This window comes from Vitis riparia, chromosome 6 (assembly GCF_004353265.1).
Source record: "Vitis riparia cultivar Riparia Gloire de Montpellier isolate 1030 chromosome 6, EGFV_Vit.rip_1.0, whole genome shotgun sequence".
Classification (NCBI taxonomy): domain Eukaryota; kingdom Viridiplantae; phylum Streptophyta; class Magnoliopsida; order Vitales; family Vitaceae; genus Vitis; species Vitis riparia.
Genome location: NC_048436.1, coordinates 7925537 through 7940062, shown reverse-complemented (window position 1 = coordinate 7940062; position 14526 = coordinate 7925537).

Below are 14526 nucleotides of genomic sequence, written 5' to 3'. Positions count from 1 at the left end.
GATATTTTCAAAGAGGGGGAGATAAGGTTTTGTTGCTGTTTGAGAAAGATTTCTTGGGGTGAAAGAACCTCTTGCTTGAGGAACCTTTTGAGGGAGAAATTCATGGAATGGACTGGAATTTAACCACCTTCACTTGAGGAAACCAGGTACGTACTCTGCAATCCTCTCATTCCTCAGTATTCTTTGTGTTCCTCAGTTTGTCATTGATTGTTTTTAGCATTATGTTGATTGTGAGAAAGTATAGAGAATCACATGTTTCCTTTTTAGTGATCTCTAAATTGTTTTTATAGTGCTTTAATGTGTTCATTCTTCATTTGGTTCTGTTGGGAACTAGTTTGATTTCGTTCTTCCTCGATGTTTGCAATCACGTTAGCCACTCATATTTGAACTATACCTCTTGTCTAACCCACTCATTTTCTTTCAAGCTCACTGATCGTCCATGAGATGAAGCTTGGACTAAGTTTTGTTACTTAAATTTGTTTTAGTTTTTCCTTTGTTTTCCCCTCCCTTTTATTTTTCTCTTGCTTCTGGCTTGCAAATGGGGGATGGACTTCTCTTCTTCTCGAGAAGATTTTATGATGTTATGAGGTATTGTTGCGTTTGACATCGGATGATTAGGTTTGTTCCCACTGGAATCAGCTTCTGGGTCCTTTGAGATGTCGGGTATTGAGGATGCTGAAGTTAGAATGCTAAGTGACGAGTTTGAGAGAATTTCAGGAAATGAAGAGAGCACAGTCATGTTACAAAAGATTTCTCTTGGTACTGTAGAAGAGCGAGATGTTTTGGTAGGATACACGAAGGACTTTGAGAGGGCACTTCCAGCTGATTTCATGAAGCTATATAAGAATTTTCAGTGGGTTGTTCCGAATTGATTCAACCTCAAGGTGTTCTAGCTGTTGATAGTCTCCTACCTCTGGCTCATTCCTTTATACGCATTTCCTAATGTATAACCTCCATGTTCATGCATACCATCTCTATTTCTCTATTCCATTAGCCTCATACCCACTTCACACTTACATGCTCACCACATCCGCTCTCTCTCTCCGAATACGCATGGTTTATACATTGAAAACCCATATCATACTCCATTTATCGTATTTCTCTCTCTAAATCCTATCATACCCATAACCTTATACCCATTATATCCTATCCACCATGCTCATTTTTCCACGTCATGCACCTTCCATACCCATTTTCTAACTCCACAATTCTGCCCTTTTCTCTCATAGTTTCAGCATATCTCCACTCATTTTTCTCACCAATTCTGTCACATCCATGGCTCACTTTCCTGTACCCATTTCATCTCTATACTTCACTATACTCATTCCTTGCCTATGTATATCAATTTATCCATTTCTCTTCATACCCATCTTTCTCTCTCTACATTTCCACACCTATTCTCATACTCATCTCTCACACCATGCATCATTCACGTCCACTATACCCATATCTCCATTCATCACTTCATCACCTCTCCCATCTCACCATCCATCATTACTACCCTCGTGCCCATGTAAACAAAGCTCACGTGCATGTAATTAATGCTGGTTCCAGTTCTGCAGCGGCAGCTACATCTGCGGCTGGTTCTGATCTTGGTTCGTCTTCACGTGTTGAGATGGCAAGCGGTTTCACTCATGGCTTGATTTTCTTTGGGAGTAAAGCTGTTGTTACTTCCAGTTTCAGGGAACATGTAACAACAGGAGCAGGAGCAGGAGCTGTAGCTCTTTCTCTACTTTATGGCATGCTGAGTTCTTTGTCTTCTGCCAGTGGGATTGGGAGAGCCCTTGAAGAGTCTGACATGTTAAAAATAAGGGTGAATCAATTTGTTGAAGCTGGTTTGAGTGCAGAACATTGGTGTAGCAGTGATCTGCTATCAAAGGAACCAGCAGTCATGGTTGAGAAACTAGGTGGGGAATCAATTTCATTAATAAATGATGCCAATGTTGCAACAACTGGACAGAAACCTGTGGATGAGGGTGTGCTGGGTATGAATGCAACTACAGTTCACAAAAAGAATTTTTCGAGCAACAAATGAGCGAAGATGGTAAGTTCTATTGCAGTTTGTGTGAAGTGGAGGTTTTCAAGTACAGCAAGCATCGTAGAGTTTGTGACAAATGTGTGGATCATTTTGATTATCATCAACCTTTAGGGCAGCGCTGCGTGGTGCGTTTGCAGATATCCCTGGAGGTCTTCAGCGATTTCGAAGGTGGCAGTGGTAGAGATAAGATCCAGTTGGATGACAGCTTACCCCATTTTGAGAGAGTTGGGCTCATTAGTAGCCTATCATTCTGATAGTTGAATTCGTTGATGAAGAGAGCTTAATGCAGAAGGAAGTCACGTGATGCCCTGAGTGTCATCTCTCCATGGGCATCATTCTCGCTACCCCTGAGCGTTGTAAATATCAACCGTGATTTGGTTGATCCAGATGGTCTGTTTCATCAGCTAAAGATCTTGAAGTCCCTTAATGTTGATGGGGGTTACTGCACTCATTATTTCAAAGGTCATAAAGGGGTTGTTACCAGTATCATTTTCTATCCCGATGTGAATCGCTTTCTTCTTGCATCTGGAAGTGATGATGCGACTGTAAGAGTGTGGGACGTCATGAGACACAAGTGTTCGAAGATTTCTAAGGTGATGAGATAAAATACAGATGGAAAATTGGTTGCGCTATGATGACGGAATCCATTGGTGTTGAACTCGTTGGCAGTAAGTGAAATAGCAAAAGGGGATATTTGTTAGTCAGGCTGCTAATGCATCAGAAGCTGGCCACATGACGCGTTTTGGTCAAAAGAAAAACGGCAGCCACGATCACCCGCGTCCAGGGCAAACGCCGAATAACTCATCTGTAGGCATTTCAGGGAATTTACAACGTCTTTAAGGGTGCAATTATACAAAGAATGAATGCTGCTGGAGATGCAACCAGATTGGACGTTCTCTACAGGGACAAAACTGAAGATCTCATTGTCTTCACCACCGCCGCCGCCAGACACCACGTGGCCTTCCTAAGAGCGGTGGCCAAGTCGGAATGGCCTCATTAGGGACCCACTTCACTCGGGTCCATTAGAAGGTATGACGAGTTGTGTACGCCATTGAATTCTGATTATGTGGTAGGGGCGGCACCTTCCATGATTCTTCCTCCAATCGATGTTCAGTGGGTTTGAAATTGACACACCTTGAACCCGATCAGTCATTGGCAATATTGTGAGGCGATGTTCCAGAAAACCAGCAATCACCATGGCCATATGAGCCTTTCCATGTGCTTGAGGATGTCAAGGAGCATTGGAGCCCGCATCTCTGCCAGAATCATTCTTCTCTGGGCCCACCATTGCATACTTCTAGTTGCATGGCCACCTTTGGCATGCAACTTTTCTTTTTTTAAGCCACGTGTCATCCTGCTACTTTCCTCATCCCCTGTTTTTTTTTTAAAAAAAAGAGTTTTCCCAAACTCTATCTTGTAAATAACTTTTCAAATTTCCGGTCTTCAAATAATTCCAACTTCCATATTTTTCTTCATCCTTAGAGTATTTTCTTTAGGTTACCAAGATCTCATTTTCAATAAAATTTGGCCGTCATTTTCTTTTCGGCGAGTCATTTTCGAATTTTCATGATTGTAAAACGTTTTAAAATAAACATGAATTTAAATTCCGTAATTCCGAATAATGGAATTTATGGAATTAATTCATGCACAAATAAACGGGTTTTGGTGGGGGCCCTACATCAAAGAATTTTCTTTAAAATAAAAATCAATTTGAATGAATTGTGACATGTGATGACTTTTGTGCTCGATTTAGTGACATGTGAGTTATGTTTATGCTCTTTATTGTACACTGACCCAATTTTTTGTGATAGCACATTGATCGTTTGATGCCAAGGTATGCCCCACTTTCACTTCGATCGTTCTTTGTTGAGTGTTTTGATTCTCATATGTGCATGATAGTTTTGGGTATTCATCGTTTTCCTTATTAGATACCATGATTGCTTCATTTTATTAGTAGAGACCCGTTTTTAGGGACTTAGAGGGGTGCTATGGTCTTTACCGTACCTTCCCGATAAGTAACCCGACCCCCGAACCCGATCCGGTTTTTCACAGACCACCTTTTCCAAAACAAGGAGTCACACTTAGGGTTTTTCTTTCTTATTTTGTTTACCCTTTAAAAATAAAACAAAAATAAGTGGCGACTCCAAGTCATTTTCAAACAATAAACAAAAATCAATTTTTCAAATGAAAATCGAGCTCGCCATCGAGTGAGAAACGCATGAGCACGAAATTTGGGCTCCTAGAATATGGCGCCCTTGGGGCTTTCTATTTGATTGTATCGAAAGGACCAATGAATTGGGATTTCCCTATTGGGCCAGGTCTTTTCGGGGCAAGCGGATCATTTATGATGAAGAGGATGAGCTTCAAGAGAATGATTCGGAGTTCTTGCAGAGTGGAACCATGCAGTACCAGACACGAGATAGATCTTCCAAAGAACAAGGCTTTTTTCGAATAAGCCAATTCATTTGGGACCCTGCAGATCCACTCTTTTTCCTATTCAAAGATCAGCCCTTTGTCTCTGTGTTTTCACATCGAGAATTCTTTGCAGATGAAGAGATGTCAAAGGGGCTTCTTACTTCCCAAACAGATCCTCCTACATCTATATATAAACGCTGGTTTATCAAGAATACGCAAGAAAAGCACTTCGAATTGTTGATTCATCGCCAGAGATGGCTTAGAACCAATAGTTCATTATCTAATGGATCTTTCCGTTCTAATACTCCATCCGAGAGTTATCAGTATTTATCAAATCTGTTCCTATCTAACGCAAGGCTATTAGATCAAATGACAAAGACATTGTTGAGAAAAAGATGGTTTTTCCCGGATGAAATGAAAATTGGATTCATGTAATAGGAGAAAGATTTCACATTCCTTAGCCGGAAAAATATGTGGCCATGAAATAGGGATTAAGTGGAACAAAATTGACTGTGTGGTAGAGTCGTGGAAACACTTGTTTCATCCATATTTTGGATTATTGGGGAAGTCAAGAATTTTTTTAACAATGTGTTTTCGGAGTTTAATCATACCATTCCCGATTTTCATTCCTAAGAAATCAATGTAATCTTTCGAGAGTTCCATATTTTTTCTTAAAAATAATGATTTTGTTCTTTATAAATTTTGAGAACATTATAGATAGATGATCATAATGGTCTTCATGAGTACGACTGAAAACCAGTATGTCGTCTATATATACAAGCACAATTTTTTTTATATTTTTTTAATATCAAATCCATTTTTCTTTGAAAAATAGCAGGAACATTTTTTTTTAACCAAAAGGCATTTTGAGCCATTTAAAATGTCCTTCGAGATAAAAAAAAAAAAAAAATCATCCATTCAATGCTAGTTGAGTCCATCTTAACTTACCAAAATCTTGATTTATAATCAAATTTGTTAAAGATTTTACATCCTTGAAAACAATTTATCAACATATCTTTATCAAGAATTTTGTACTGATCATCATTCAATCTCTTGTAGTTGATAACCATCCTAGCTTTTCCTCTATTGATTTCACTATGGTTTCTTAGCATAAAAGCGATTCTCCTATGTCTAGAGCTACTAGGCCTAATCACTTTAAGTTCAAGGAGTTCAGAGATTTGTGTTTGAAATTCTTCTCTGTTTTGTGGGCTATAGTCATATTTGGCTGTTTTTATTTGGATTTCTAAGTTAATAATATCTAATTTTGCTAGATAATTATTTTCTTCCCAAAATTTTTTAGGATTGTCTCCTAAAATATGTTCTATCACTGAGGTCCTCTACTATCAAGGCACTCACTTTAGAAGACTTGTCCAATACTACAAGAATGTGATTGCCAGTTGTAGCTTACCTTGTAGCATATCACCTCAAGAATCAGAGGCTAGTTGTAGCATCATTGCTAACACCCTCAGCAACTTAAGTCTTCGTCTTTAAGGACTGTGGTCCAACACCACCCAAAGCCTACCGAACATGTGCAGGAGTCTTATCTTGTATTCCTTTATTAAAGTAAAAGGAATATATTCTCTGAAAAAAAATGGACTGATTGACTACAACCCTCTAGCACACATCTCCATTATGTGTCAAGGCTATTTTTTGTTAATAGATCTAGGCTATACACTTGTAAGGTAGGAATGGGATCTGTCCATTCCCCTATCAATGTAAATAAGGCCCTTTCTGTATGTTTAAGGCATGAGCATTCTAACAAGAGAACAACTATGTTCAAAGGAAAAGAACTCTTCCTTCTTAGGTATGGCTTTCTAAGCCTCTCTTTATATTTTAGAAAGCATGTGATATAAACCAAAGTTATAACATATGAAGTCTTTGGTGTGTTCCTTTTTCTCTTCTATCTTTCAAGATCTTTATGAGATTTCTTGAGATGATAAAACAAAACTTTGACTACTACGAGTACTCATTAGAAAGAGAAATTTTTTAAAAACAGATTTTGAAAATAATACTTTGAAGAATGATGCTAAATAGTACTTGTTGTTTTACATGCTTATGGCAAGATGCCACTTAGGGTATTTTAAGGGAAAAAGATAGACGTCTGCAGTATTTTTTTTCATACTTGTTTTTCAAAAGAAAATTTTTCTTATGTGAAGAAAGTACGACAAAAAATTTTGTAATCTTCAACACGGGGTTTTCTTAGAAGAAGATGAAAGAGAATGAGAAATGAACAGTGTTGACTTCATTTATTATAGGCATGTGGTTTAAAATTACATGTGAGTAGGAAATACATTCTTTATAAATTATTGATATCTTTACTTTGTTTTCTTGTGAATCTGACACTAGAGCTAGACTTTATAATTCTATGATTTTAACACCTGAACAAATATGTCACAATATCACTGTAGTCTTGAAGCTTTTAAGGAATATTTGGATAAATATGATACTGTTAATAGCATTGTTGGTATAAAAGCTTGTTTGATTGAAAATGAAGAAAATTTTCAAAAGATTGCTTATTGTAATAAATAAATAAATAATACAATAATCCACTGGAATTTTGGTGCAATTCTGAAAATTGCCCAAAGAAAAGTGACAAAGAGAATCTTCTAAATCAAGGCTCGATCAGCCAACTTAGATTCTCTGGACAGTTACTTTGAGTTGGATGCCTCAGGAAATGGTATTAGAGCACCATTACCATAACTGAAGTATTACTTAAAGTAATAGTTAGTATTTTATACTTGTTCATAGTAAGCTCTTGGTGTATGTTAGTACTTTGTTTGATAACGTGTTTGTTCAAATAGTTTAAGATCAAAAGTCTTGTTGTAAAGATAGACATCACTAAAACAAACACTTAAGGCATGTTAGCTTTAATGGTCATTATTGTCTGGATAAATTTTATAATTGGTATGAGAGTTTTTAGATGTCGTGTAGATACACTCAGATAGAATATTTAGATTTAGAAATAAATATAGAAATATTCATAAAAAAGATAAAGGTAGTCACATTAGAATTCAATTGAATTCAATGCAATTTTGGAACTCATGAGGAAAAATATTGCCATACTTTGCACAACGAAGATAGACAATTTAATACTCTATCATAAGAAGTGAAAACAACAAAGCTAGCCAAGATAGAACATGCAAGGTCTTAGAAGAAACTCTCAGCTATCATAAGAAGTTTGAATGATCATTATCAAACTTGAACTTTGACTACATCAAATATCAGTTGAATCAGATAAAATTTGGAATAAAAAACTCCAAAATTATAGTTTAGAAAATTTTCCTTCAAAACAGGAAATTCAAACTTCAATCAAACAGATCGATGTTCTTTAGCCAAAAGTTGTTGAACTTGAAATCAAAGGAACTTTGGAAAATGTTCAAAGAAACATAAATACACTTGGAGAATTTCAAAAAATTATGCAAGAATTGTTGGAAGACCTAAAAAGACTAGTCAACAACATTTAGTAAAAAACTTCTCTTATGGAAAATGATCCATCATACAAAAAGGCTTTAGACAAAGCAAAAGAAATTCATGCTGATCCAATAAGATTAAGTAGAGCAAATCCTCAAGGACAATTTGACAAGGTAACTGTGAGACAACATAATTTTGAAATAATTTTGCTGCTAATGTTAGTAGAAAAGATTCATAGCTTAGCCAGAGAAATACAAAATATTTATACTCGACTAAAACATATATAAAATAAGACTGTGGTTTCAAATAGTCCTAATACAAAAGTTGATCACATTATATCCAAATTTGACAATTTGAATATTAATAACTCAAGTAGAAATACTCCAAAAAAGGGAAAACATTATTAGATGGCTCTTTCCACAACAGTTTCTAAAATGGAAAGAAATAACCTTCTAAATAAGACACTTTCTCGAAAAGAGAGTGAAGAGGTAAAGATCGAAGATGTCATAGACATTGATGTTCAACTCACTAGTTTTAAGAAAAACAAGTTAGATATGATAAAAGCAACCAATCTGTGTAACTCTGGAAATCTTTTCTCTAAAGCAAAGATCTTCAGACATTATAGTGAAAGACTTGTTTCCTACAACTAGGAAGATGGAACCATTAGGTTAGATCTGATAAGCGGTCATAGCTATCGAGAGGTAAAAAAAAAAAAGGGTTAAAATAGATGCATATGGGATTAATTGTAATAAGAATCAAAGGTATGCACCGAGAAGGCCTTGGGGCGAAAACCTTTGTCTCTCTCTACGATTCTAGGTTCACAAACCTAGAAAAAACAATCCCAGGATGCATGAAAGTAGAAATGAATAACAAAAAACAACTAGTTTACTTTGTGCTAGATTATCTTAATGCTATAAGAGATTTCTTCATAGAAATCAAATTAGCAATCAAGACCAGAGGATATGAAATGAAAAAGGGCACAGAAAATTTGCTTATTCATGTAGGATTTATTGGTAGGCTGAGTAACAACAATACAACCAATTTCAAAATGTGTGAAAAATGACCTTATTTCCACTCTTACCTCTAAAGGTATTAAAGCTATACCTACAAAACAATTCTTGTCAAATTTAAATGTAGGGTTAGACTGGAAAATAGATACTCAGTCTCTCTTACGAAACCAAATTCTTGTTCCTCAAAAGTCATTAATGTATAAAGATGTCCATGATAATATTAGTGCCAAATTCACTAATTACATAAAGCAAGGAGCATCATCTAATGATCAAAATTTATTAAATGAAGAATTGGAAGAAAATATTTCCACAACTTTTGTTAGTTCTCCAATAAACATAGAATAAATAAGAGAAATGTTAGATAACGAGTTTAAAAAACTCATGATAATACATAATCATGATTATGATAAAGTGATGAACATTTATCAAGAAATGTATAATCTCGATTATCTAGATGACATTATTAAAGGAGTCAAACAACCCTCTAATGCCCTTAAAAATAAATCGACTAATATCGTGTTCATGGAAGCAGAGTCTTTTGTAACTAGACAGTCTAGACCAACTTGGGTCGTTCCTCCACCAAGGAGCATAGACCAAGAATTGCCAAGAAGATTTCCAAGGCCTCCAAAAATTCATCTGTTGTTTAACAAAGGAAACTCTTATAAAAAGAAGATATATCCTTTAAAGGCTATTGGAAACTTGCTCATTGCAAATGCTAACGGAAGCATGTTGCACTACTTATGACCCTCAGTCTAGGTCAGAGCTAATAGACATATGGGAGGCAGATGCAATAAGAGCATGGTTCGCATATCATGGCACCACCAGTATGTGGGAGTTTATGACCACATTACTAAGAGAAACAATAATGAACATATTTGACTGTTTCAAAAGGGATTATCTAATAAGATTCTCTTAATGAACCATTTTATGTGCCATTGGCATCCACAAATCTTCTTTAGGTGGTTTGCAGACTTAAGTTCCCAAACAAAACTATCCAGGTCCTTAAAGTAATGATTGACACTGGAAGCTCAAAATCTCATCTTGATATCTCTCTTGTCCCTCCAAAGTGCAACTCTTAACTCACAGTCCCTCAATCTGCTTCTACAATTACCAATGAAAAAATGGTTTTTACTGATTGTTTAAGAGATTCTCAAATTTCCTTCTTAACCCCTACCAACAATGTTGAATGGTATCCACTTCCTTAGCCATGGCTTTTCTTATTAAACACAACTTTAAATTTCTCCTAGGCCTTAATTTCATTCATTCTCATAAAGGAGGTCTCATCTTAATAAGTGATTTTTTTTCATTTTTCAAGCGAGTCTCCATAACTCCTACTCACTTCCTACTTAGCCAAAAAATTGCATTAGAATTGACAGTTAAGGACTCAACCACCTTTCGAATGTTGCATCTATTCTCGATGATGCACCACATCTGTTTAAGACAGTGCAAGTCGAGAAACAAATGACAGAAATTGCCTCAATGGCGTCATTATCTGTCCAACAACTTCAGGACATTATAACTAACACCATTAGAGCGTAGTATAGTGGACTCTCATAGAGTACGCTCATGTACTCTAAACCTTACACTAAGAGGATTGATAACCTACGTATGCCTATGGGTTATCAACCTCCAAAGTTTCAATCATTTGATGGGAAGGGAAATCCAAAACAACTAATTCCCAATTTCGTCAAAACTTGTAAAAATGCAGGTACAGATGGTGACTTGTTAGTCAAACAATTTATTCATTCTCTTCGGGGGAATGCTTTTGATTGGTATATAGACTTTGTACCTGAGAGTATCGATAGTTGGGACCAAATGGAACGCAAATTCCTCAACCGTTTATATAGCACTTGACAAATTGTAAAGATAATGGAGCATACTAATACTAAGCAATGGAAAGACGAGTTGGTTGTAGACTCCATCAATTGTTGGCATTCCTTAAGCCTTGACTACAAAGATAGATTATCTGAGGTATAAGTTGGGGAGATGTGTATACAAGGAATGCATTGGAGTCTTCTATGCATCCTCTAAGGGATACGACCCCGTACCTTGGAAGAGTTAGCTAATCGAGCACATGACATGGAGCTCAGCATAGCCAACCATGGTGCTAAGAAGGACCGTATCATTGACTAGCAAAAAAGAGACACGATGGAAAAACAAATGACAAGACCTCAATAAAACCCATCCAAGAGTCAATGATGGTAAATACAATGTCCATCAAAATCTCAACACTAGATAAAAAGAAAGAAGTAAAAAAGGTTGGACCAACCCAAGAAAATGAGAGGTGATTGTTCACCTTGAAGGAATTAGAGGAGAAAAAATATCATTTTCCTGACTCTGATGTGCCTAGCATGCTGAAAAACCTGCTCCAAAAAAAGGTTATTAAGCTACCTAAGTACAAGCTACCAAAAAAAATGGGTCATGTTAATGATCCAAACTACTATCATTATCATTGAATCATCAGTCACCCGGTGGAAAAATGTTTCATCTTAAAAGATTTCATTATGAAACTTGTAAAGGAAGGAAGAATTCATCTTGATCTAGATGAAGTAGTATAGTCAAATCATGCTATAGTCACATTTAGATCATTCGATCCTGATTCGTTACATGTTCCACCTAAGACACTGGGGGCATGCACTAATACTATCTAATGCACGTCACTAAAACCAAAGCAAACACAAGTATCATGTCAGGACACTATTCTTCACTTCTACTTTGATAATGAATCAATGTCATATAGCGAAGAAGGTTAGACATTGGTGATACGAAGAATACCTCACAAGAAGCAAGAATCTCATCCAATACTCGAATCTTCCTAGGAATGAACAACAAAAGCAAAATATTCGTTGATATCCGAAAAAGAAATAAGAAAACAAAACAAAAGATTATATAGGTTGATGACCTCTTGGTGAAAAAGCTCATCACCCCTATCACCTTAAGAGAATACTTCCCTCCATAGTTTTTTTATAAAGGGATGATGACATCAACTCATATGGTCTCTTGTCATGAGACTTCGGAAGAAGATGAGCCAATTGAAGACAAAAGAAGTTCTCTTGAAAGTCGAGCAAAACCAAGGAAGAAGATGAGGTAGTAGCAAACCCATAGTGGTTACCCCCGCTCTTCAGTATCCATGAAATGCTACAACTTCCTGAGGAAACATGAATTACATTAAAAATAAATGGAGCAAAACAATTTGAGGACAAAGGCCACGATTGTGCGACATGTTGAAAACATCACCTTCGCCAATGGCGATGAAGAGAGAGTGACATTAAATTTTACCACAATTTTTTCAAAGCTCGACCCTCCAGTGATGCTCCTTAAAACATAAGCCTAAACTACATATTGCTCTTATCCTACAAGAGCTTAAACTATAGTTTAAAAAAAAAAAAAAAAATCTTTCTTGGCAAACTTCTTAAACTGAGGAACAAACTCTTTATATTAAAGAAGTTAAATTTAGAGATTCTAAACTAAAATCTCCAACTTCTCAAAATACAAGTGTTCTTTTCTTTCAGCATGAGGCGTTCTAAAAAATAATATACAACCCAGAAGCTAAATCCAAAAATGAAGCTTCAAAAGTGAATATCAAACTCCAAACATTCTTCAACAAGCTCGTGGAAGAACATGAAACACAAACAAAAGTGTCATTCATCCACTTTCAAAGCTAAAGAAGACAAGGTTGGGTGTTTCAAAACACTTAATGAAACTATTGATAAGTTTACTTGAGATCAAGTCATCATTGAATATCACTTAAACTTTGCTCCAAGAACACGTGTTTACCACCCTTGGATTAAAATCAAGTCCAAGCTTGACACATTCTTCAACAAGCCTATGGAATAATATCGAACACAATACGAAAGTGTCATTCATCTACCTTCAAGGCTGAAAAAAAAAATCAAAACAAATTCAGAGGAACTTTTTTTGTTCTCCAAAATGTTTATGAAAGGTCTTCATAGAAATGGTGTGTTGCACCGCATCGAGGTGATCTACACTTTCCATGTACTTCTCAACCTGAGACTTTAATGGTGAAGGGTCCGCCCTAGTCTTTGCGATAGCATTGAAAAGCTCATTAATTTTTCCTCCCAATAATGGGAGACACTCATTGGAAGTTTTGATAATCAACTCCTTAATGTCTTCTCCTATCATAAGTGTTGTTTGCATTAGGCATTAAGGATGATTTGTTCGATGTCAAATGTGTGAATGGGAGTAAAATGAGCCACAATAGTAGGTTATGGATATTGTTGTTCAACAATTAAATCTGCAACTGATAAAAATGTCAATTCATCATATGTTGTATCTCCAATTATGGTCTCTTGACTTGGAGATTCAATCAAAACATCACTTAAGATGTTAGTAATACCTTCATCATCCAAATTAGAATGAGGCAAAGGTAATGAGATGATAAAGTGATCCTTTCATTATATAGTTAGGGTAAAGGGTGTTGACTTCCTAGTAGCAGCAACACTTTCGAATCGATCCTTAGGAGAGAACTCATCCATTTCATCGACGAATTGGTTGTCACCCTCCACCCAAGACAAATATTTATTTTTGTTAGTATTAATGCAAAGAAAAAATTTACCTCTTTACTATCAAGTTCCATCAGTTGAATAGAAGTTGGGACGTCAGCAAAGAAGACATCTACATCAAGAAGATAAGAGTTAGTCTCATCATAGTACACAAGGTTGGGTCTAATCTTTCGGCATTTGAAGTGACATTCACTTGTATCTTCAAAGTTGTCGTTTGATACATAAAGACCCTATGCATTGTTATGTTGATTAAAAGTCTTGTGATAGTGAGCATTACCACCGTTGAAAATAGTTTCTTCATGCTTCAAGTGTGTTGAGGTATTAGTTTGATGACCACCCATTGAGCGCTTAAAAGAAGCTCTTGAATTATTAGGCAAATCATCAAAATCTTTCTCAACATTGTCTCTAACGTTTCCCTTAGTAGAAACACTTTAGTCAACCTTTCGTGTTCTACTCTCTAAAGATTTTGAGGGTATTTGCCGAGAAGAATCAAGAAAGGGCTACATACAAGTAGCAGTAAGAATTTCCTTCTCAGGATTGCACACTCTGATCCACCAATCTGCATAAGCCTTGGTGACTAAAAACTCTTCAAGACTATGATAATATGGTATAGTAACTTTGGAGTAAGTACCAAGCCTAGTTCATGACTCCCAATGTTGATACACCACCTCTATAGTTCCAATGTGAAAAATCTTTAGCCCCTCGGAAGGTCTTGAGGATAATACGGTTGGATCACCCGATGGTTACCTTGTCACAAGGATAAATAGCTAGAGCGAAGACTTATGAGATAAGAGGCTTTGGTAACACTAATAGATTCATTATCAGTCTAGTGCACTGATTCATGCCTAATTGGTGTCTCAACTGATTTGTGTCCAGCTGGTGCTCCTTGATTGAGGGATTAATCAACAAAATTTATAACCTATTACACCATATACTAGGGTAGCAAAGACAAAGCTACTATAGCATAGTGGCTCTAGGATCGTTCACTGGGATGGGTTTTCACTTCACAAATGATATTATTTCAAAGATAAATTGGTGTCTTTTCAATTTAAGGTTAGCTTTAAAGGAAAACATAAAGATGCTTGAATAAAAAAGATTGGGTTTTAAACTAACCAAAAATAATAACTGA